This window comes from Equus asinus, chromosome 1, assembly GCF_041296235.1.
Source record: "Equus asinus isolate D_3611 breed Donkey chromosome 1, EquAss-T2T_v2, whole genome shotgun sequence".
Lineage (NCBI taxonomy): Eukaryota > Metazoa > Chordata > Mammalia > Perissodactyla > Equidae > Equus > Equus asinus.
The window spans coordinates 91,234,804-91,258,102 of NC_091790.1; positions in this window are offsets into that span (position 1 = coordinate 91,234,804).

Consider the following 23,299-nt stretch of genomic DNA (forward strand, 5'->3'; position numbering starts at 1 on the left):
ATGGCCACTGAGCGGCTATATGTGCTTCTTTTTGGGAGCTAAAAGATGTCATTACTGCATATGGAAGCTCTGACTAAATTTACTCCAGAAGCCCTTAATGATAGTCAAGCAGGAGTAACCTTATTTAAATACTGAAATGTCTTTAATGAGAAGAGTTGTCTTTCAAAACAGAATGGCTTTAGATATTCTTATTGCATCCCAAGGTGGTACATATACAATCATTCAGACTGAATGCTATGTTTTTATACCTGATGCGTCTTCCAATATGTCATCTCTGCTAAAGCACATGAAGAAGCAGGTGGATGCCTTATTCGATCCTATACCCAGTTTGATTTGTTTGGTTGGCTCACTTTCAGTATCTGTTCCTTTTACCAATCTGGATTGCAATTCCTATTTCTATTACTTATTGGAATTCTTGTACTAGTCATAATATTCAAACTAATTGTTGTTTTCTTTGATCAGTGCTGTAAAAATAGCATACAAACTAGAGTAATGATTGCTAGACGGCTTAAAATGGTCGATCTATCTTATAACCCTGGACAAATTTCCTTTTCTGATAGACTTTACCTAAGAATTCATTTGAAACTAATGTTTTCAAATATGTTGAATTATTATTATTACTGTAGTTTTCTATGATCATATGCTATGTAAATGTAAAGAGTCATAGAAAAGCACATATACAATGTTTGTGCAACAATCTAAAATTAATTGAAAGTTATGTAACCTATGAGATGCTTCCTCTGTTAATATATACTTCTATTCTTGTCCACTATTTCCCCCCAACGTGGACAACTGGGCAAATAAATGAAATAAAAGCCTACTACCGAGGGACATGATGGACCCAGGGTGGGCAACCAACCACCCTGGCACCGAAGGACAATATTTTGATCATCAATGCTTTCTATTGAAAGATTGTAGATCAGAAGTGGAAATGACAAATAGAAATGGCAATCAATAGGATACATTGGAGTATACGAGGAAGCCATTTGGTGTAAACCTAATTTGGCCTGACTTTGTTTTCCCAAAAGGGCCTGACATGGCCATTGAGCATGCACTGTATATCTGCTTTAAACATTTACTATGGCAAGAACAAATGCCCTTAAGATAAAGGTGCAACTTCCCCCAACATTGGCATTTCCTTAAGGATAAACACCTTTCCTTACCTGCTGTGTCCATCAATCGCTGTGCCAACAGAGCAGTCTCATGACTATTGTAAAAGGGGCATTTCAATCATATGTGAAACATCTTCTTTTGGGGGTATATAACCACTCTGTACACCCCACTTCTTTGGTGCCCTTTCTTCCTTTCTTAACCCCTAGTTTTCACTCCTTTGGGTGGCTGCTTGGGAGGCACTACCTCCCAGGAGAATTAAATATAGTAAGAGACTGTGACCACCTGCATAAGCCTTCAGAATATCTCAAGGGGCAAGCTCCCCCTGACGCACATAGATAGTGGGAGAACTTTTCTCCCTAATGAGGGGTTCGTACTGAAGAGAGTATTTGGATCAAAGCAGCTGCCTCCTTCTGGTTGATGTTTTGCTCTTCCTCCAGTTTTCCTGGTAAGCATAGATATACTTCCTCCTCTGTAGTTAAGTAGAATTTGCTTCCATGTGTTAGTTATTGAAAAATATATTATTCCCCTGCATGTGTTTGGCAAAATATTATAGAAGTCTTTTCTTAATTGCTGAGTTGCTTTTGTGCAGGAAAAGATAGTTAACCTCTGCCTCCCTAAAAGTTAACTCTGTTCCCTGTAAGTATATACTTAATCTATGAATGCTTTGTGGTTTACTCTGCAAGAACATCTGTACTGCTATATTTATCCCCTGCTAAAAAAGATATAAAAACACTGTATAAACCAGTTAAGACAGACTTGCTTTGTACTTCCTTATCTCTCTGAGAATATTTGTAGAGCTATTTCTGTACTAATCCTGAAAAATATAAAAATGACACTTGAGCACAGTAAAGTTGGACTTGCTAACACCAACCCAAGTCTCACGTCCTCTTCACTTCCCTCATTGCGCCGACACCGTCCATCCCTCAGGAACCTGGATTCAGCCGGAGCCGGACCCCGGCACAGGCTAGTGGGTGGCCTTGAAGCTTTTATGCTTCATTAACATCAAAGTAAATCCACCTTTACTGCTCTGTGTCTGTCCTGGGAAACTCCTTCAAGGCTGTAATCTAGCAAAAACAAGGAGCAAGTAAAAAGGAAGAAGCTATGGGATCAAAGAAATAGTGGGTCCAATTCAAGAGCTCTGAAGAGAGTTCCTGGAAGACTGATTCCCAGTCCTGGAAAGCAGCACATTTTCCTTGATGTAGGAAGAGGAGGGCACCTGCAATGCACTTGCAGTTTCCCAGAAATACAGGCCACAGATACTTCGAAGATGGCCCAAGGATCTCATAAAGGAATTCAGCCATAAATCTCCAGTCTGTGCATCATCAAAAGCTCACACCACAAAGATGATCTACATTTTGCAATAGACTTAAAAAATGCTAAGATGGAAAGAAAACTTGATGTCCAGCTGACTGCTTACTATCTCTGACAACTAGGAATCCTAAATTATAAATCAGATCAGAAGAGGAATTGGTTCAGTAATTTGCTAAATATTTTTATTTCCCATTTGGCTTTGATTAATAAGTGAACATTGGTGATTGTATTTTCAAAAGAGAGAAATTCATCTTGTCTATAATTAATGGAAAAATAAATAGATATGTAAGGATATAGTTTATAGCACAAAGAGCTAAATCAGAAGTGAGTAAATGTGCTTGCCTGTGGAGAGCAGCATTGAGGCTGGGTGGCAGGCAGGGGACAACTGTTTTTCTTTATCGGTGTCTTTACACTATTTTGATTTTGAGAAAACATGTACATGATATTCTGATTAAAAAGAAATTTACAACATTTGAAAAACAGCTCAGGTTATAAGCCTCACTCAGAGTTGGGACCATGGGATTCATGTAGGTAACAGCACATCATTGTCAGGTTTCATTAGTTAACTTTGTTTTGCTACCTTGTCATACATGTGTCTGTGTTTTAGTCAGCTCAGGCTGCAATAACAAAATACCACAGACTAGGTAGCTTAAACAACAGAAATTTATCTCTCACAGTTCTGGAGGCTGGGATGACCAAAATCAAGGTGCTGGCAGATTCGGTTCTTGGTGAGGGCTCTCTTCCTGGCTTACAGAAGACAAATTTCTCACTGTGCCCCCACACTTGGGAGACAGAGAGAGCAAGCTCTCTGACGTCTCTTCTAATAAGGGCACTAAGCCCATCATGAGGGCCCCACCCTCATGACCTCATCTAAATTTCATCATCTCCCAAAGGCACCACCTCCAAATAACATCATGTTCAGGGTTAGGGCTTCAACATATGAATTTCAGGGAGACACAATTCAGTCCATACCATTATGCAAGTAGGAATGTCGATGTACTATTGTTACAGGATGTTAGGTTTAGATTTAGAAAGCATTTAGACTTGACTGAGGTCACATGGCAAGTCTGCGGCAGAGCCAGGGCTCTCTCCTCCAGGGCCATCTTATTTGTGGAGTGATGAACCATCACTCCACAGTGGTGTCCAGTGGTGTCTGTGAGGCCAAATAAATCTGAGCAATGATAAGTAGCACATATCTCCCTCCCAGTCCCTTGCAGCATCTCAATTCATTAGTAATTTAATGTTTTTGAGGAATCTGGAAGGAAAGAAAAAACATTTTTTTCCCAAGCATATCTTTTCCCAAGGAAGCAATTCTCAAACCTTTTTATCAAGACTCATTTTCATTCTTAAAAATTATTAACGACTCCAAAGAGCTTTGGTTAATATGCTTTATATCTATCAATATTTACTGAAGTGGAAATGAAAGGAAAGAAACTTTTAAAGTGTTTATTGACTCATTTAAAAATAATAGTAATAACAATAATAAACCAATAGTAAACAGTAATGAACAATAAAAAATGAACAATTTAAAAACAAATGATTGTATTTTCAAAAGAAAATTTAGTGAGAAGAGTGGCACTGTTTTGTAGTTTTACGCATCTGTTTGGTCTGTTGAGCTATGCTATTATGATTGAAATGTTTGCATAAGATCCAAGAGGAATATTTGAATAGCCACTCTGGATGATTCTGGATCTTCTTTGTTGATACTACATCAAAACTCAACAACAGTCATTTCTTAAAGGTTAGCTACAATGTGGAATTTGAAACCATGTTGATTAAATTTTCATATTACATAATATATATAATATAATATATATAATATAATATATAATGTAATATGATATCAAAAAATCACATCTGTTAATATCACTGCTGATCTTATCACAGAAGTTACTGGGTATTGGGAAACTGTCAAGCACATGGTGGCAGATATAAGTTTTCCAAAACTCTAGTTTTTTGTTAAAAAGCTTGAATTTTCTCGTTGGCAAGAAATGCTCTCACCTATTTTCCTTGACTCATCGGGCTTGGTTTGTTCATTTTGAGGAAATGCCTAATACCCAAATGTGAATAACACATTTGTCTGTCAGTTGTTCATTCAAGTAAAATTGGCATTCCATGAAAAAACTGGCTAGTTTAGCTTGCACATCAAATGTAACCTCAGGAAAGGTTCTCTCTTCCTTGAGATGACCACCATCATCAGCAGGCAGCTGAAGTGCTTTAGGCATACTTCTCATTTTATCTCACACAACACTACTAAAAGGACATATACTAAGGGCCAAGATTTAATGAAATTAATAGTTTTTACCAATTTATGAAGAACATTCTTACGAGAAATTTACCTTATTTATTGTCGCTGTTATTATATATTTTTTCATGACTGTGAGTACATGGTGGTGAAGAAAGCAGTGGCTCCCAGCACAGTTTGGTGCCATTGTGCGTACTCATGCAAAGGCACCAGCAGTTTTGGCCATCACTGCTTTTGCACCGTCAGTATAAGTGCCAACACTGAAATCTCCATCTTTATTCCATATTTATTAGTTGGGATTCTATTTTAAGGAAGAGCTTTCACTTCTCTTCTATTTGTCTTTTTATTTTATTTCTATTTTATTCTACTTCTATTTTATTTATTTGATATGGACTCATGAACTCCTATTTGATTCAATGGGTTATAACCTGTTATGATCATAACTTATTTTGTTCAAATTGTTATAGATTTGGAAACCTCTTAGAGCTGGTTCTCATCTGCTTCTTTGCATCACGAAGATGATCTTGGCTTCTTCTGCCTGTCACCAGCTGGCCCTAAAACTGCGAGGCCGTGTGGACTCTCGGCCTGTGACGTGCTCGCCCCACATTTCAGCCTTGAAGGGCAATGTAATACAGTAATATCTTTTTCTTTCTCACTTACAGCATTTTTCCAGCCTTCAGCTTCATTTGGCCTTTGTCTGGAATGGAATTAGTTTGTAGTCCAGTCTTTTCATTTCAGGAGATTCAACAGTATTTATGTTATTTTAGAATTTTAGCCCATGTACTACTGAAAAGTTTGTTTCCACAGATTTTTGACTCAACAAAAGATCTGAGTGCATACCTAGAAGAGTTTCCTTTGCAGAGGTGACCTTTCTAAACTCTCCTTGAGACTGACATTAGACCAGTTATCTGTAATATATTATATAATTATATATTATATATCTGTAATATATAATATATATAATGTAATATGATATCAAAAAATCACATCTGTTAATATCACTGCTGATCTATATGATCACGGCTATATTTGCCAAACCCAATGAAACAGCCCCTGTCTTCCTGGAGTCTAAGTCGTAGAGGAGTCTTGGCAGATGCACATAAAGAGGAAAACTTTTGGTTAAAATATTTTGTTCTTATTTTACCTATTTGTTTATTTTTATGCATTATTCTTCATTGACATCTGAACATAACAAGGATAAAGAAGTAATGGCAAAATAGGAAGAGGAAAGTAACATTTCCTGGTACTTACTAGTACTGAGTCCTGAACTGGGCTCTTCACAGACACTATCTCTTGTAATGTTCCCGACAAACCTATGAGGTATATACTGGTGACCCCTCCCAATAGTTTGGAGTCTAACCCCTTGCTCATATGATTTTTCATATCACAAATAAGAGCCCACACAGTGCTGAGTAAAGCTTGTATTTACGACAGCTACAGGGACTAAAACTGGCCTGGGTGCAACGTCTGTATAGTTGATTGGCATTAGGCCAATTCAGTCTACAATGACAGGAAACACAGTTGGCGGAGTCATGAGGTAAAAACCCTCTGCTTTCATGGGTGCATGAGCAGAGCATGAACAGAGGTGGTAACTCCATATGTCTCCAAACCTGGCAACATTTAGCTGAGAAACTGTCTCTTCTGCATGCTCAAGGACTGGTGTGAGACATCACAGAATGATCAGTGGGAGCAAAGAATAGTGCAACTGCTTCAGAAAGAGATCTGGCTCCCGTAGCATCAATGGTTGGGAGAGGCATAAGTTCTGGACTTATGATGAAGCAGCCAGTAAACTTCTCACAGAACATCCTACAGTTCTGTCATGTGCCATCAGTGCATTATTATCTTCTTCTTATAAATGAAGAAAATGAGGCACAGCTTGGTTAAATTAATTGTCCGTAATCACAAGACCACCACAGGGATAAGTCAGGATTCCAATTTGTATGTGTCCACAGCCAATGTTCTCACTGAATCACACCAATTAAGGAGCTTTTAAAGTATTTGGGGCTGGCCCCGTGGCCGAGTGGTTAAGTTCATGTGCTCTGCTGCAGGTGGCCCAGTGTTTCATTGGTTTGAATCCTGGGCGCGGACATGGCACCACTCATCAGGCCATGCTGAGGCAGCGTCCCACATGCCACAACTAGAAGGACCCACAATGAAGAATATACAACTATGTACCAGGGGGCTTTAGGGAGAAAAAGGAAAAAAATAAAATCTTTAAAGGATGGAAAAACTGAGAAGAGTGGTTGGAAGGACAGATGCTGTACATGTGTGGCAAAGGATTAAGAGGAGAAAGTGGGAAAAGATTAAAATTAGGGATCCCAGGTGAGCAGCAAAAAATTGCCATAAGTTCTTTCTCTTCTCTTAGTGAAAAAGATTTTCTTCCCTCACAGATAAGGGTATACTGCTGCAAGGCATGTCAGCACCAGTCTCCTGCATGGCAGTTCATTATCTCCTGGGTTTCAGGCTCTCAGTTCCTCGTGGCACTGCAGACACAGCCTTGGCGGGAGTCCATTGGCTGCAGCCTTCCCAGCTCCCCTTGTCTCTATGGACAGAGCCACCTGGCTCTCCTGTCACATTGTCAAGACACTTCTGCCTTCAGAAAATCAGCTAATGAAACTCAGCCTTGTTCCAGAATCCCAGGTGGAACTCTGGGATTTTGGTCTATCACCACCCTGGAAGCCAATGGCTTAGTGCCGTCCTGGGAAGATACTTGGCCTAAAGCTTCCTCTGTGTCTGCCTTTTCTCCTCTGTTCCACTCCTATTTGTCTTTTATGGGCCAGACAAAATTGGAGTGAAGGAGAAGGAATGGAGGGCAGGTGGAGGCAGCCATTGCATTTTATTGTTCTCAATTCTGGGTCACTGTTCTGCTGTCGTAACTTGTTTATCACTTTTCACCAGAATTTGAGTTTTCCTATAGGACTGGTACATTCATTTTCCAAAATTGAAATTCAAATAGGTATACGTTCTTTCAACTTGTATTTTTCCCCACTTCTAGGAAGAGAATCTCATTTTACATAATCATGTATATAATATTGGGGTCCCTTTATGGTTTATGTCTTCATAACGTTTGGGAACAGCCGGGGGCATGTAGGCATTCTATAAAATATTTACTTAAGAGGCTGCCCCGTTGCCTAGTGGTTAAGTTCAGCAGTTCTGCTTCAGTGGTCTGGGTTCAGTTCCTAGGCATGGATCTACACCACTCATCAGCAGCCAAGCTGTGGTGGTGACCCACATACAAAATAGAGGAAGATTGGCACAGGTATTAGCTCAGGGTGAATCTGCCTCAGCCAAAAAAGAAAAAATTACTTAGACTTGATGAGAAAATAATTGTTCTTGTATATTAAGAAGTCTGGGGGCTGGCCCAGTGGTGCAGTGGTTAAGTTTGCATGTTCCACGTCGGCAGCCCGGGGCTCGCTGGTTCAGATCCCTGGTGGGGACCTGCACACCGCTTGTCAAGCCATGCTGTGGCAGGCGTCCCACGTATAAAGTAGAGGAAAATGGGCATGGATGTTAGCTCAGGGCCCGTCTTTCTCAGCAAAAAAGAGGGGAGGATTGGTAGCAGATGTTAGCTCAGGGCTAATCTTCCTCAAAAAAATAAGCCTGATTTTCCTCAAGCTGAGTCCTTTAAAAATCATAAGGCATATTTCCATGGACACATTGCACATTTTAATATAGAACTAGAAGCACCCCAGACTGCCTGGTGTTTATTTCATATAAGCTTCTAAAAATCACACCAATGGCTAATTTGAAACACTCACTGCCAAGGAAGTGCTTCCTCAGGTATAACCAAGTCAGCTTCCTTGTTTTTTCAAAGAACATAAAACAAATTAGGCAAAAAGCGTGTTCCCACCTCTGTGTGAATCTCATTACAGACATGTAGCCTGTAACTGAGTCTCTCTTCAGTCTGCTTTTCTCCCAGTTCTCTTTTTTAAAGCAGGGATAACGGGAGAGAAACTAGCATGCTGGGAAGTGCACATGTCCAAAGGGAACACTGTGCTTAGACAGTTCAGCAGTGCCCCACCATGAAGGCACAAGCAGCTTCTGTACTTTGTTTCCCATCAAGCAACAATGTTCAGGATCCATTGTTTGAACAGCATGTACTTTGAGGCAGGCCTCTGTTCAAATCCTAGCACTGACATTCAGTATTTATTTTAAGGACAATTTCCTCATCCGTTAAATGGGAACAATGTTACTGATCCTAACCTTGTCAGGATGTCCAGCACAGAACAGTGCTCAGTGAATACCCAAGACGTGGAGGAAGGTAACATCTGGATCCAAATTTCTTTTTCTGTACACTGAATTCTCTCCAAATAGATATCTGCATGTGTTTCTTTTATTATGGACAGATTGTCTGATCTTGGGACTTTAGAGGTGGCAGACCTTAGGGACTCTCTGGTCCTGCCTCCTCATCGTGAGGAGGATGCGGGGTTTACCCAAGGTCATAGCCAGCAGTGAGTGGCAGAGCGCAGGTGAGCTCCTTGGATGAGGAGGAGAAGTATGTTCCGTGTCCATCTATGAGATGAAAGCACACTTACTTACGGAATAGGTGCAGGTCTTTTTCTTACCTTCTAATTTTGGAATCTGTAGAGTCTGCATGAACTCATGCTTTTGAAACCGCCTCAAAGTGCTTTTGTTACTGGAAAATGCATATGGATGGGCTGGACCCAGACAATGGATTTCACTGTTTTGGTGGGAAGAAAGACAAACTGAAGCTCCCATCACCTGCCAATAAGTCTTGGTCTACATCCAACCCAAACTTGAGCTCAGTGAAGTAGATGAATAAAACAATGGGGCATCTCTGGCTGCTGAGAACACTTTGATGAATATGCATGCGGAACAGGCAGCATGACTTAAACCTTTTTTTCACCCTGGAGTTTGCCAGTAACATTTCTCCTTTCTTGGTTTTTTTTCTAAGTTAAAAGACGCTAGAACTGTGGAGCCTGAAGGGATCTTAAGGAAGACTATCTGGTCCAGTCTCCTCATTTCAGAGAGGAGCAGGCTGAGGCCAGAGAGGCAAGTGCACTCAAAAGCATGCAGTGAATGGTTCACAGACCTGGGACCAGACAGATCTTGTAGTTCCTGTTCTTGTCAACGCTCCTTGCCCACAATGCTGCAGACACTCACATATTGTTGAAGTTTGTTTATAAAGACCATATGGAAAGCAATTTGAGGCTGAAGTTACATGCATTCAAGACCAAGAAAAATGTGTCATCATGAGATCTTGCTTGAGCAAATCATGGGGTCACCCTCTTTCTTAATAGTATAGGCTGTGACGATGTTATCTTGGAACCCACTAAATGAATTCTTGAGAAATAACATGACTATTTCTGTTTCTGCAGAGCTATTCCAAACCAGAGGAGGAATAACATCGCTTATGAACTCCTGTCTGACTTAGTAATCCTCACACCTGCAGCAGCCTCACTTAACTGGCAGGGCAAATACCCTGACACCATGCACCATGAAGAGGTGTGCCATTGCAAAATTCACTGTGGAGGACAGATGCCACCCAGGTCAAAGCAGGAGGAACAGGGCCTGTGACTATTATCACATCTTGCCTGAATGTAAAAGAAACTGCAGGGCTGAAAATGAACTAACTACAGCTTGGCAAAACATGAGTAATCTGACCAACATAATGCAGAGTGGAAAAAGTAACCCCAGGAGACCTCCTAAACTGGGGATTCATTTTAGAGCAATAAGAATCAAGCAAAACTGTTTAGAAATGCATTCTTTGTGATAAAACTACCTATTAAAAAAGCAAGACAGTGATTAAACACACCTGTGAGGACAATGGTTATACCCAAGAAGGCTGCAAGTAGAGGTGACGGGAGAGATGCAAAAAATGGGTGACTTTTTTATTTATAAATTGAATGATGGGTCAATAAAGCAGGAGAGGGGTCAGATATTAAGCCAACATCTGGACAGAACTTCTGACTTCTTAACAGTTTTGCCACCCTGTCTGACAGAAGGTGTGATGGGACCACTGATCACCACCCTGGCAAATTTACACCATTTATCATAGCCCTGTTTTCCCACAGGTTTCTCCTTGTTGTGTGGACTGGCTATTATCTATCCAACAGTGTTTCTTCGCTCTTATTTTCTGCTATAGTAGCCCCAATTGTTTAAGTAGCTGGCAGAGATTCCTTGATCCTGAGTGGGTGAGCAACTACTCCAACCCAAATGGATGAAACCTGACTGCCCTACAAGGGTCTTGTATTCTTGCTGCCATTGACCTGTGTTCTGGCAGACGTTATACAACCAATATGCTACATTTACTGATTCAAAGGCACTAGACTCATTTGGCATTCCTTTTTACCTCTATCCTTCCTCCATCTTCTTGCCTAGAATTCTAACTTGTTATCTGGAGATACAGTAGCCATCCTGCAAACTAGTGTGATGATGAGAGCAAGCACAACAAAGACGGCAGTGTAGGAAGAAAGAGTCTGGAGCCCAAAGGCAATGTTGAGCAGCTGCATCAGCCCTGGGTTGCCTGCCTCCAGGCTTGCCATAAGTAAGGAAATTACGTTCCTTTTTGTTTAAGCCTTGCAATTCTTTGAATTCAGAAAGAGGAAGGTCTTTGACAGAGGGGAAGATCTCTCCTGCTGAGAAAGTACAGTAGTGTGGAGCTTGCCCAGCTCCAGAGAAGTGGGGAATCCTAAAGGAATTCACAGGCACTGGGGTGTGAGGAAGCTTTTTTCTAGCCCTGGGAGGAAGATGGGCTTGGTCATGTGGGTTGATTCTTTACTATGGAGGTAGTTGAAAACTACCCTGGCAGCCACAGCGTCCAAGAGTTCTTCTTGGAAAGATTGCCCAGGCTGTGACAGAACCTGCTGTTACTGCACAAATGGGCATGATCCGCTCACTGTAAGACAAAAGCTAGTCATCAAGAGGCAAGATGATGGCAGAGAAAGGGCATTTTATTAAGCAATAAGGAATAAGCTAGCAAATTGGATGATGGTGGACACGTGTCCTAAAGAACCATCTTAAGGGCGGCACAGGATCTTGAAGCAGTTTTATAGGCCAGTGGGTTTGAGGGGAGGGAGTTAGGAACGTTGACTCTCTGGTGCCAGACTGGGATTTGCCACATCAGATCTTTCAGTTGTCATTGATAATGGCTGTCAGCGTAGACTGTCTGTCTGGGAGTCATCACTTTCCTAAGGAACTCAAATTAACGAACTTATTGTCTTATCGCAGCTGGGAGGTACATACACAAGCAGGGGTCATAAAATCTACAAGCAAGTAGATCTCCTGGAGGATTCACATCCAGCTGGGTTAGTTAGTCAGAGGCCATTCAAAGTTACAACATGATTTCTTTTCTATAATATGGCTTCTCTTGTGTTGAGCTGGTATCACTGCCAAGATTTTTCAGGTCCTCTCACTGCCACCCACTCCTGCTAATTTATGTGGGGATGGATTACTCTGCCAGGAAACACCAGTGGAACATTTTTAAGGGTTGTCCAAGAATCACATGAACCTCCTACCAGTTAAGTCCCAGGGCTGCTCCTCAGTTTTCAGGCTCCGGGGGTGACATGGGAGATGTTTCTTCCTGAGGGCTTTGAAATCAGGACCTGGAAACTGAAAGTAGCAGGGGCACTCAGAATGTTTCCCTCAACTTTTCTTACCAAGAGCTGGGACTTTGGGAGTGAGTGCTAGGAGGCTGTGAGGGCAGATGTGAGCAGATGGTGATGAGGGCAGCAGATCTTGGGAGATGGAGACTTAGCTGTGGGAGTGCCAACTGAGGAGCTCTCCCAGAATAAAAGAAAGCAGCCTCATTGGGAGGATGTGTGGTCAGGCACCAGAACGGTAGACATTGTGTTGAAACTTATAAAGCTGAGGGTAAAAATACCCTGAAGACAGACAAAAATAGAAAAACACTTTTGTGTCCTTGGAGCAAAGGAAGGCCTTCTGAAACAAGATACACAAAGAAAATACTATAAAGGAAAAAATAAATTTGATATAAAAAAATTAAAATTATGTTTCACCAGTGCTAATATTTACAGTATATAGTGTATGTGATTAGAAAATTGAAAATGAGAATTAAGGCTACATAATAAAACTCCTATAAGTCAATAAAAAGGAGACATACACCCCAACAGAAAAAGGTCACAAACAAAATTTGAATGGGTAATAAAATAAGAAAAATAAATATGTTTTATATACTTTCATATTTATTCATATTTATTGTGTGTTTTATTTAAAACAAGCATATTTTCATTTGCAAATATAGAAATTAAAAAGTTGCCTATCTTTGTTAGAAAAATGCAAAACCCAAAAACAAAGAAAGCAAAAACAAAAGCAAACCAGCTATTTAACCTCCATTGAACTGACACAAACTGTAGAATTGGATAATATTAAGAATTGACAAGGATGTGAAAAACAGTTCCCTCATATTCCTCTGGCAATTTGACAGTATTTAAATTGAAATATCCCACCACTTGACAAAGCAGTTCCCTGTTGCTGTGCCCCTGAGGGAAACTTCCAGAGGTATACAGGAAAGCATGTGAAATAACATCCATTGCAAAATTGTTTATAACAGTGAAAGACTGTAAACAAGCTACCGAAGGTCTAGCAGAGACCCTCTCTCTAGGGAGAGAGCAGCTTAAAAAAAACACTATGGTCATACTATGGAATACTATGCAGTATTTAGATAGAATAAGCTCGATTTCTACGTCATAATAGAGAGAGGTCTCCAAAACATATTGCTGAGAGAAAGAGCAAGCTACAGAATTATGAAAATGGACCAACTGAAGAATCCAATATGGCTGGCTGGGGACTTCTTGGTGCCTTCGGATTCAGATATGTAAAATTGTCTGTGTCATCACAAGAGAAAGGAGGATGTAAGAAACAAGTTGTAGGCTTCTGGGGGAGGGCAGGGCCATATCAGTTTGTTCCTAGCAAATTCCCTGTGTCTGGCACAGTTCCTGGAACATAATATCTGTGGAGAAAATGGACTACTAATGAATGAATTAATGAATGAAAACTCCCTAGTGGTAAGATCTGAATAAGTAGTCTCTGCCTGGTTAATATCCTATGGGAATATTGCAGAAAATGCTGAAAAGGAACAAAATGGACATGTAAGGCTACTTTTGGAAAACAGGGAACTGCCGTTTGTGGATAGGTGCTGAAAGATAACAACCCTCGACTTAACAAACACTGGTTTTGGACTGAAAATAAGAGACTGTGAGGAAGTGAGATGGAACTGCAGTGGGCAGAGTGATGGGATTATAGCTAACAAGTCACAGGTCTAAAGGAGGAGAGCCTGCAGAGCACCAGTCAATACATCCCTGGGTAATGGCCTCTCTCAGCTAGTTTCCACACACATTTTATCCATCACTGTGCATGAGTAGAGAGTACAGGAGGGTTCCCCACTGAATGGTAAACCTTTGTCCTGGAAGTGTCATGACCGCCTTCCTTCACAGCCGAGGGTCAGAGCAAGTCACCTGGCCCACTCAGGGTAGGGAAGCGAAATCTCCCATGTGCCAAGAAGAGGAGGCATGCTAGGCAAGGCTGTCTCTAGAAGTTCTGCCAGAGGTACAAATGATAATTTATTTAAAATGCACTTCTTTTTCCTTTAAGGAGATCTTTTTGTTTTTTTCAAAATATGCTCTGTTTCTGTATTTTCCGTGTTATGGTCTGTACTTTTTATACTAAAGAATATTATCTTATCTTTGTTTATTTGCTTGCCCTTTACCAGGTTGTATGGTTTCAGTTGGGCCGTAAGCATTCTGGTTGTCAGAATCCTCCTCTGGCAGCTGGGGAGCAGGGGGTCCACACACATAGCTCCTAGTCAACTTTCCGTTGTGTGTGCATGTGCATGCATTTGGGTGTGCATGTATGCAGCTTTATTTGTTTTGGAACACTAGCCTCGGTATTCTCACAGTGCTCAACACCTGTCTTGGCACAGAGTAGGTCAATGACAGTTGCGGGAAGCTGAGGCTCTTCACTGCCTGCTGGTTAACACTTTGTGGGTCTGTGCACTCTCAGGGGGCCGGAACCAACCCTATCCCAGAGCTGACTGGTTTTATTCTGCGTCTGGGGCCCAAGCAGTGTTAGCTGACCCCCACAAAATACCCCAGCTATGTGGGCTCTGGTTCCTATTAAGGTTGACATGATTTCTCCTACGTCCAAAGTAGTAGTATAATTGCATTTCAAATGTTTCTTCATCTGTAAGATGGGAGAGTCATCTCTCTTCATAGTGTAGATGAGCACTCAGCACAGCATCTGGTCTGCATTAAAAAATCGATATGGAATATCAATTCTTATTGCTTCTTTAGTTAATTCTTTCATTGTTCCGAGAATTAATTAGCACTTTACTGAATCATTGAGTGTATTCCTTTTGGTTAATGTAATGGATGAAGTCTGGAATCATCCTTTATTCTTGGATGCCAGCAGGCCTTTTCAACTAGACTACCTGGAGAGAATTAACCTTTATAGAAAATAATTGCAGTGACTGTTGTCTTGATTCTCCCAAGTATGGTACATAACTAGCACAATTCTAGAAGGGTAGGGGAGAAATTATTAATTATATACAGTAGGTTCTTGCATACTCTAGGACTAAATTCTCTTGTGGACTGGCTTTGGTGTGGGCTGATTAAAGTGAATATATTTAAGGAAACTCTTCCTAACTCCTACCTGTTCCAACTCTCCTTTAAAAGCACATTTCAAATCTTTCTGTTGCTGGTGCCCCTAGCTAATAAACTTAAAAATGTTCTTTGTTTCTTAAGCTTTAAAATGTTATATATTGAAACTTTGAACTATAATGGCCAAGACTTGGATACTTGGATCAGTGTCTCATTTAAAGAAGTGAGATCCAAACAGAAATTCCAGGTCATACTTGGATCTCACTTAAACTGTAGAGAACATGTATTCTCATTAAGGTCCTCTATCTTTCCCTAGTCTCTTGCATCCTAAAATAAAAGTCTTTCTATTATAGACTGAATGTTCGTGTCCCTCAAATGCATGTGTTGAAGCCCTAACCTCCAATGTGATGGTATTTGGAGATGGGGCCTTTGGGAGATAGAGTTAGGTGAGGTCATTAGGGTGGGGCCCAATGATGGGATTAGTGTCCTTATAAGAAGAGATCCCAGAGAGCTTCCTCTCTCTCCTCTCTCTGCCATGAGAGGACACATCAAGAAGGCAGCTCTTTGCAAGCCAGGAAGCGGGCTTTTCCCAGGAACCAAATCAGTCAGCACTTAGAGCTTGGATTTCTTGGCCCCCAGAACTGTGAGAAATAAGTGTCTGTTGTTTAAACCACTCAGTCTGTGGTGTTTTTTTATGGCAGCCCAAGCTGACTAAGACACTCTCGCTCTAGAGAGACTCTGTCATCCTACGCCTGTGGGTCCATCCTTAGTCACCCCAAGAACCTGTGCACTCAGCTCAAGATGCTCCCTGCACACCACATCCTCCCTGCCACCCACGGCGCCTGGGCTGCATTCTCCTTCCATTGATCGCTTTCTCAAGAGACACTGCCGGAAGGATTCTGTTCTGGGGAGAGAGATCAGGAAGAAGAGAAAACTAAACAAGAAATTGTTAAACGCTTTGTTGTATGCAGAGGGAAGGGAAAGGCTATGAACGGACATACATTAAATGTTGTCCCAACACAATTACTAAAGTTATATGTATTCATTGTAAAAATCCAAACAATATAGAAATATAGAAATAAAAAGTGAAATTCCTTCCTTACCATTTTATTATTTCACATTTCACCCCCTACTCACCACAGGTCTCCACCATTAATGGGGTGACATTAATATTTCCAGATGGTTTTCACACAGAGGTAGGTATATACACAGATATAAGCCTTTTTAAAAAACAAAAGTATTATTCAGGAACTTGCTTTATTTCATTTAAGACTATACCATGGGGATATATCTCCATGTTACTGCACCTGTGTTTATCCTGTTCTTTCTAAAAACTGCACAGAATTCCATACTATAATGCTCCATGATTTATTTAATAATTTCCCTTTTGATAGACATCAAAAACCTTCCATTTTTTCTATATTACAAATAATGTTTTAGTGAACATTTTCATTCATATATCTTTGTATAGTTTGAATTTTTGTCTTAGCGCAGGCTGCTCAAACAAAATACCATAGACTGGTATTTTGCTTAAACAACATTTGTTTCTCACAGTTCTGAAGGCTGGAAGTCTGAGAGCAGAATGCCAGCACCATCAAGTTCTGGTGAGAACTCTCTTCTTGCCTTGCAGATGGCTGCTTTCTCACTGTGTTCTCATATAGCAGAGAGCGAGTGAGCTCTGGTGTTTTTCTCTTCTTATAAGGACACTAATTCCATTAAGGGGCCCCAGCCTCATGACGTCATCTAACCCTGTAATCACTTGCCAAAGGCCCCACCTCCAAATTCCATCACGTTGGTGGTGAAGGCTTCAACATATGAACTTTGGGGGAGACACATTCAGTCAATAGCAATATTCTAGTAAAGTTTATTTCTATAAGTGAAATTGCCATATCAAGGTTTACACAGGCTTAAAATTTTGATTGTCCTCCAAAAAGTTTATGACACTTTGTATTCCCACCAAAATGTGTGGCTAAAAGAGATTATCATTTCATTTTAATTGGTATTTTCTTTTTCCTTAAAGATTGGCACCTGAGCTAATAACTGTTGCCAATCTTTTTTTTTTCCTGCATTTTCTCCCCAAATCTCCCCAGTACATAGTTGTATATTTTAGCTGTGGGACCTTCTAGTTGTGGCATGTCGGATGCCGCATCAACGTGGCCTGATGAGCGGTGCCATGTCCTCACTCAGGATCCGAACCAGTGAAACCCTCGGTCGCCAAAGCGGAGCGCGTGAACTTAACCACTCGGCCACAGGGCCAGCCCCTAATTGGCATTTTCTTGATTGTTAGTGAGGTTGAAAATATGTTTTCATAAGTGTTATTAGTCATTTATAATTTTTCCATGAATTGTTCATTTATATACTGTCAAAGTTTTAGTGGAGTGTTTAACTTTTTTAATGGATCCTTTGGAATTCTTCATATTTTAGGACAGTAATCCTTTATATATCTCAGTTTTTTTCTCCTCATATAAATTTTGACTGTGTTTATTTTTTCTTTAAAAAATAAAAAGAAAAATTTAGGTGGCCATTATGCCAATCTTTTTCTTTATGTCTTTGGATGTTTATGGTTATTCATTAGCATCACATTCCCATCCTAAGATTCAAAAATATTCATATATATTTAGGGGCCGAGCCCCATGGCCTAGTGGCTAAGTTTGGTGCACTCTGCTTCAGCAGCCTGGGTTCAGTTCCCAGGCACAGACCTACGCCACTCATCAGCAGTCACGCTGTGGTGGCTACTACATATAAAATGGAGGAAGATTGGCAACAGATGTTAGCTCAGGGCAAATCTTCCTCAGAAAAAAAAATTCACATGTATTTTGCCCAATACTTTGATTGTTTTAGTTTTTATGTTTAGATGTTTAGTCCATCTGGAATTTGTTTTGGGACTAGATGTCATACAGACTTCTATTTGATTTTCAAATGTATACAAGTTTTCTCCCAAATCATTTATTGGAGAGTCTTCCATCCTTCCACTATTTAGAAAAGTTATCATATGCTATGTTTTCATGTGCACATGTGTCTGTTTCCAAACTTCTAAGTTTTTTCCATGAGTTATTTTCTGTGACTACATTGGTACCATGTAGTTTTAATTATTCTGGTTTTATATAGCATATTTTTGTATCACTGATGTCACTACTCAATTGTTTCCCAAATGTTCTTGCTATTGTTGTGCATTTTCTTTTCTAGATCCCAAGTCCTAATACTTCCACTTCCCAAAACAATGATTTCAATTTTCATTTGAACTGCACTGAATTTATATAATAGTTAAAGGAGAATTGGTAGTTTTACAAGGTTAAGTGCTCATATCCATGAATGTAATATAACGTATGTCTTCTTTTATACTTTTGCTTTCATACTGTTCTTGCACATTTAAGTTTATATCTAGCTATTTTGCAGTTTTAGTTACTATTTTAAATGGGATTCTTTTCCATTACATTGTCTAATTAATGATTAATGGTATATAGGAGCTATTGATTATATTATATATGGCCAACCTACTGAATTTTCTTATTTGTTTTAATAATTTTTTCCCGTTAGCTGTTTTGGGGTCAGCGAACTTCTGTAAAGGGGCAGATAGGAAATATTTTTGCCTTTGAAGGTCATAGGATCCCTGTTGCAACTACTCAACTCTGCCATTGTGGAATGAAAGAAGTCACAGACAACATATAAAGAAATAGGTGTGACTGTGTTCTATGAAACTTCATTTACCAAGACAGGCTGCTGGCTGGATTTGACTCAGGCATGGGACAGGGGTTGCTGCCTATATTCTAAAGATGAAAATATATCATATATAAATAATGTTTTTCCTTGTCTCCAAAACAGTGGAATTCAGAAGGGTATTGAACAATAGAAGTGATAGTAGTCTCTCTTGTTTTGTTCGTATTTAAGGTGTTGGTATTTTGCCATTGGCTAGCCTAATATTTCAAATACCAGCAGGATCACCCACGGTGGAAAGGTTTCAGTGGCACTACTAGACTAAGACAGACTAGGAAGAAGGACCTGGCCACCCACTGCAGCAAAAACTGGCCATGAAAACCCTATGAATAGCAGCAGAGCATCATCTGATAGAGCACCAGAAAGTGAGAGGATAGAGCAAAAGACTGGGCAGGGTTCCTCTCTGCTGTACACAGGGTTGCTAGGAGTTGGAATCTACTTCATGGCACTAACCGTTAGATTTCATCATTAAGTTCAATGTTTCTTATTATTAAATTTTTGATAGATATTTTCACTCAGTTAAAGATGTTATCTAGTCCTAGATTACTAAGAGATTTTAACAGTAATGTGATTGAATTTTATCAAGTGCTTTGTGAACATCTCTTAATATTTATATTTTTCCTATTATTTGCTTCATGCATATAAGCAAAATATCTTATATTGAACTGTCCTTGAATTACTGGAGTAAATGATTCCATTCTTATATTTCATTTAGGATTTCTACATTTATATTCATAAATGAAGTTATAGTTTTCTTTTTGTGGTATTTCTTTGATTTTTATTACTATTCTAACCTTAAAGGATGAATTAGGAAACTTCCCATCTTTTTCTGTGTTCTGAAGCACTTTAAAATATATAGAAATTAACTATTCTTTGCAGATTTGCCAGAACACCCAAAAACTCTTTGGGTCTAGTGAACTTTTTTAGTGGTGGACCTTTGCCATTTCAATTTTTTCTATGTTATTGATCTATACCAAAAAGAGTGTCCTTCTCTGAATTCCTCTTTGTCTTTGATGGTTAAAGCCTGTGAGCTGTATTTGGTCAATTTCACAGAGACTTGCCCTGGTGGAAACTGGTCAGCCAAGCGTAAATGTAAGAGCAGAGGAAAACTGGCCATAGGTTAAAATATCCTTGTTAGTTTGTCCTTCCATTTCTACTTGGGTTCAGGAAAGGTTAAATTACACAATGGCGAAAGGCAGAAGGTGAGGGCTCTGGAGAAGCAGAAAAGGTGAAAGAAGCAATTTCTTTAGAAGTAAAAATAGTTGGTAAGGATCCCCAAGCCCTCTCCTTGAACCTCCACTTCCACCTAGATGGAGCAACACTGGACTTTTTAATGGCATCACTAGTTCAAGGGAAGAAGGGATTATGCATTTTAGGAAACTGAATGGACCTTTAGGCTCCTGGAAACTTGAGGTCTCCCACTTTCTACTGAGTTGTCAGGTCCCATTTGCTTGAGCAGTACCAACTTCAGTTCCAGGTGTTGGGGACCCAGAGCTATGTAGCTCCCTAGTGTCCCCAGATGTCCCTCACCTAGCCCAATCCATGGACGTTAAGCTTTCCCAGGGGTGGAGCAGGAAGTACACAGAGCCACCTACCTGGAGCCTGCCCTCCCTCTTCTACACCCTCCTCAGGTGCTGGGAACCTAAAGCTTCCTTGCCCAAGTGGCCCTGGGCTGGAGGCCTGTTCAGCATCTTCACTGTGCAGACTTCTACACCCAAGGAGTGGCCCGGGGTGGCCTACTGTGATGTGGGATTGAGCCACAGGTGAGAACAGAGGGGTGGAGGCTGTGATTCCATCTTCACTCTTGCTCTTGACCTACATGTATAATGGATCTAGGACTGGGAATGCTCTTTGCTTGGGCTCAGAAGGGTTAACTTCCAGAAATGGAGTAAAGGATGTATTTTTGTTTCCTTTAGAACCTAGTATTCAGGTTTTCTAGCTCAGATCCGGGGCAGGGAGAAAGAGATTCCAGGCAGCCCTGGGGGAGGAGTTCAGAGTGTGGCCTTGGCTGTCCTCCCACAGTTTGTATGTCTCAGGGCTCTGAGTGTGTCAGATGGGGGAAGAGGGTGAGGCTTCTTCAATATACACATAAATTACAAATGTATGCCCACAGGCTCTTTATCGTATTTTGTTTACTGTTTATGAAACTAGGGCAAAAATCAGATATAATCTTACAGCTTTTCTACCCAAATTTTTAAATGTCCTTTTCTGGGTGTGTTGGAAGGACCTTGATGGCCTGGAGGAGGAGCTTGGACACTGCAAAGCCTAGAGAACTTGCCCAAGCCCTGAATGAGGGGAAAACCCAGAGCAAAAGCAGGAAGAACAATTCAGTCCTACTCTCATTCTTGGGAAATCTTTTCTCTCCCCAGAAAGTTACAATTACTTTTACAAGGTTGTTGCCCAAAGGCAAAATCTCCTCAAGCTGGAACCCCATCTGCACTGAGCTTCAGTCAGAATTATGGAGGTAGATGGGGGGAAGACTATGGTGCTAGTAAGTGTGCCCTGAGATAAGGTTCTCTGTTGGGATAATAAGCCATGGCCTTCCCCTGGGGTGACATTCAGGTTCAAGGCAGCCAGTGCCCCAGAATACTCTCCATGTCTGCCTTGTTTGCTGAAACTTCCCTTTCTGTATAAGGGGCTAAACTCTCAAATCTAAGGCTTTGAAGTCTAAGATCCTTCTCAGGGTGCCTTCCAATGCCAGGGTGTGGAGGCTGAGGATGCCAGGAAGCCAGGGAGACCTGGGGGACGAAGGGGGACACTGACACATTCCTGATTTGCTTATTCTCCAAGGATCTAGTTACCCCTAAGTCCTGCTTCCACATGAAGTACAGTTTACTTTCAGCTTGATGTTTGTACGTAGGCAACTGATGATCTTCAGAATGAACAACACGAAAACAAAGCTGTGGTTTTCCTGGAAATGATGAGAGTCAACAATGCAAACATTAGGGGTGGTTGTGAACCAGCTGAGCCCAACATCCCACTCTCAGTTCTCCTGTATAAAGAAACAAGGTGGAGCATGGTGTGGTGACCAGCTGGTCCAAGGACAAGCAGAACAGGGAAGGTCAGGGCCTTATTCTGGAGTCAGAGTCTATTGGAAAGTCAAAGAAACCAAAAGCCTCATGGACTATTCCATTAGGTCAGGGGAACCGATTCCAGGAGGTAGTTACACTCTCTGAAGCAGCGGAATTAAGTGCATGCCCGGCTCTTCCTGCCCTGGGCTTTCCATCTCCCACCATCCCAGCTGCTCAGTCACTGATGCTCGGGTGCTGGGAGTTGTTCTCTCTTCCTCAGTGGTGTCATTTGCTTCATCAGTAAGTTTGCTTTTTCTCAGTCATTGACATGAGTTTACATCCACTAACTCTCACTCTTATGGCTTGTACAAATGAGAAAACTCTTCTTATTCATTTATCTGTTCAAGCATTTAAACGTAGAATCTAGGTTTTTATAACACTTTCACCTTAATCTCAACAGAACAATTTCCTTCATCACTAGTGGTTTCCATGATGAGTGAATAAAGGCTCACTTAAATGAAACATGCTATGTAAGAGTTCCCACCAAGCTGAAGTCCTTGGTGGAGTGGGAAAGTCTTCCCAAATGTAAAGGAGATTGATTTTTCAGGGGAAGAAGAAATTTTCCTCTACTCTGTAGGTTCTTCTGGCTGGTCTAAGAATTAAACTGACACAAGACAGGATAATGGGAGAAAATCAAACAAATTTAATGATGCATACATACGAGAAACCCAGGAAAACTAACTCACCAAAATGGCTAAAGCCACCACCTTAAATACCATTTTCAGCTAAAGACAAAAAAGGATGTTGGGGGTAGTGGTTTAGAACTTCAAAGGGTAGGAAGGCAATTCACACAGAGATGGAGAAGCAAATGTTTGGTAAACAAATGTTTGCTATGCCTGCAGAGACAATGGAACACAGGGAGGACTCTGAACAAATGGCCCTTGCTAGATTCCTCCGTCTGCCACAGCTAGTTCATATTATACTATAGTCATCTGTGGTGATACCTCCTTCCTGGAACAGGCCTTCCATCTTAAATTCTTTTAGACATCGGGAAGGTGAAAGTTTCTTCCAGGGTCTTTTGTTCTTAAAAATAATCTGCCCAAAATAATCCTCAAGTCAGAGACACATTTTGGGGTGTCAAATCCTGCTCTCCTACAATGGTGAGAGTGCGAGCAGCTGAGGCTGAGGCCCCTTTGCACATGGTTGTGGTTCATTAATTCCTCCGAATTTTAGCATTCATGATTTAGCAGAATCCCAACAAAATTTCTGTTTGCTTTGGTGTTCTGAGGAAGTAAAACTTTGCTTGCCATAGAAGCATCTCTTCCACC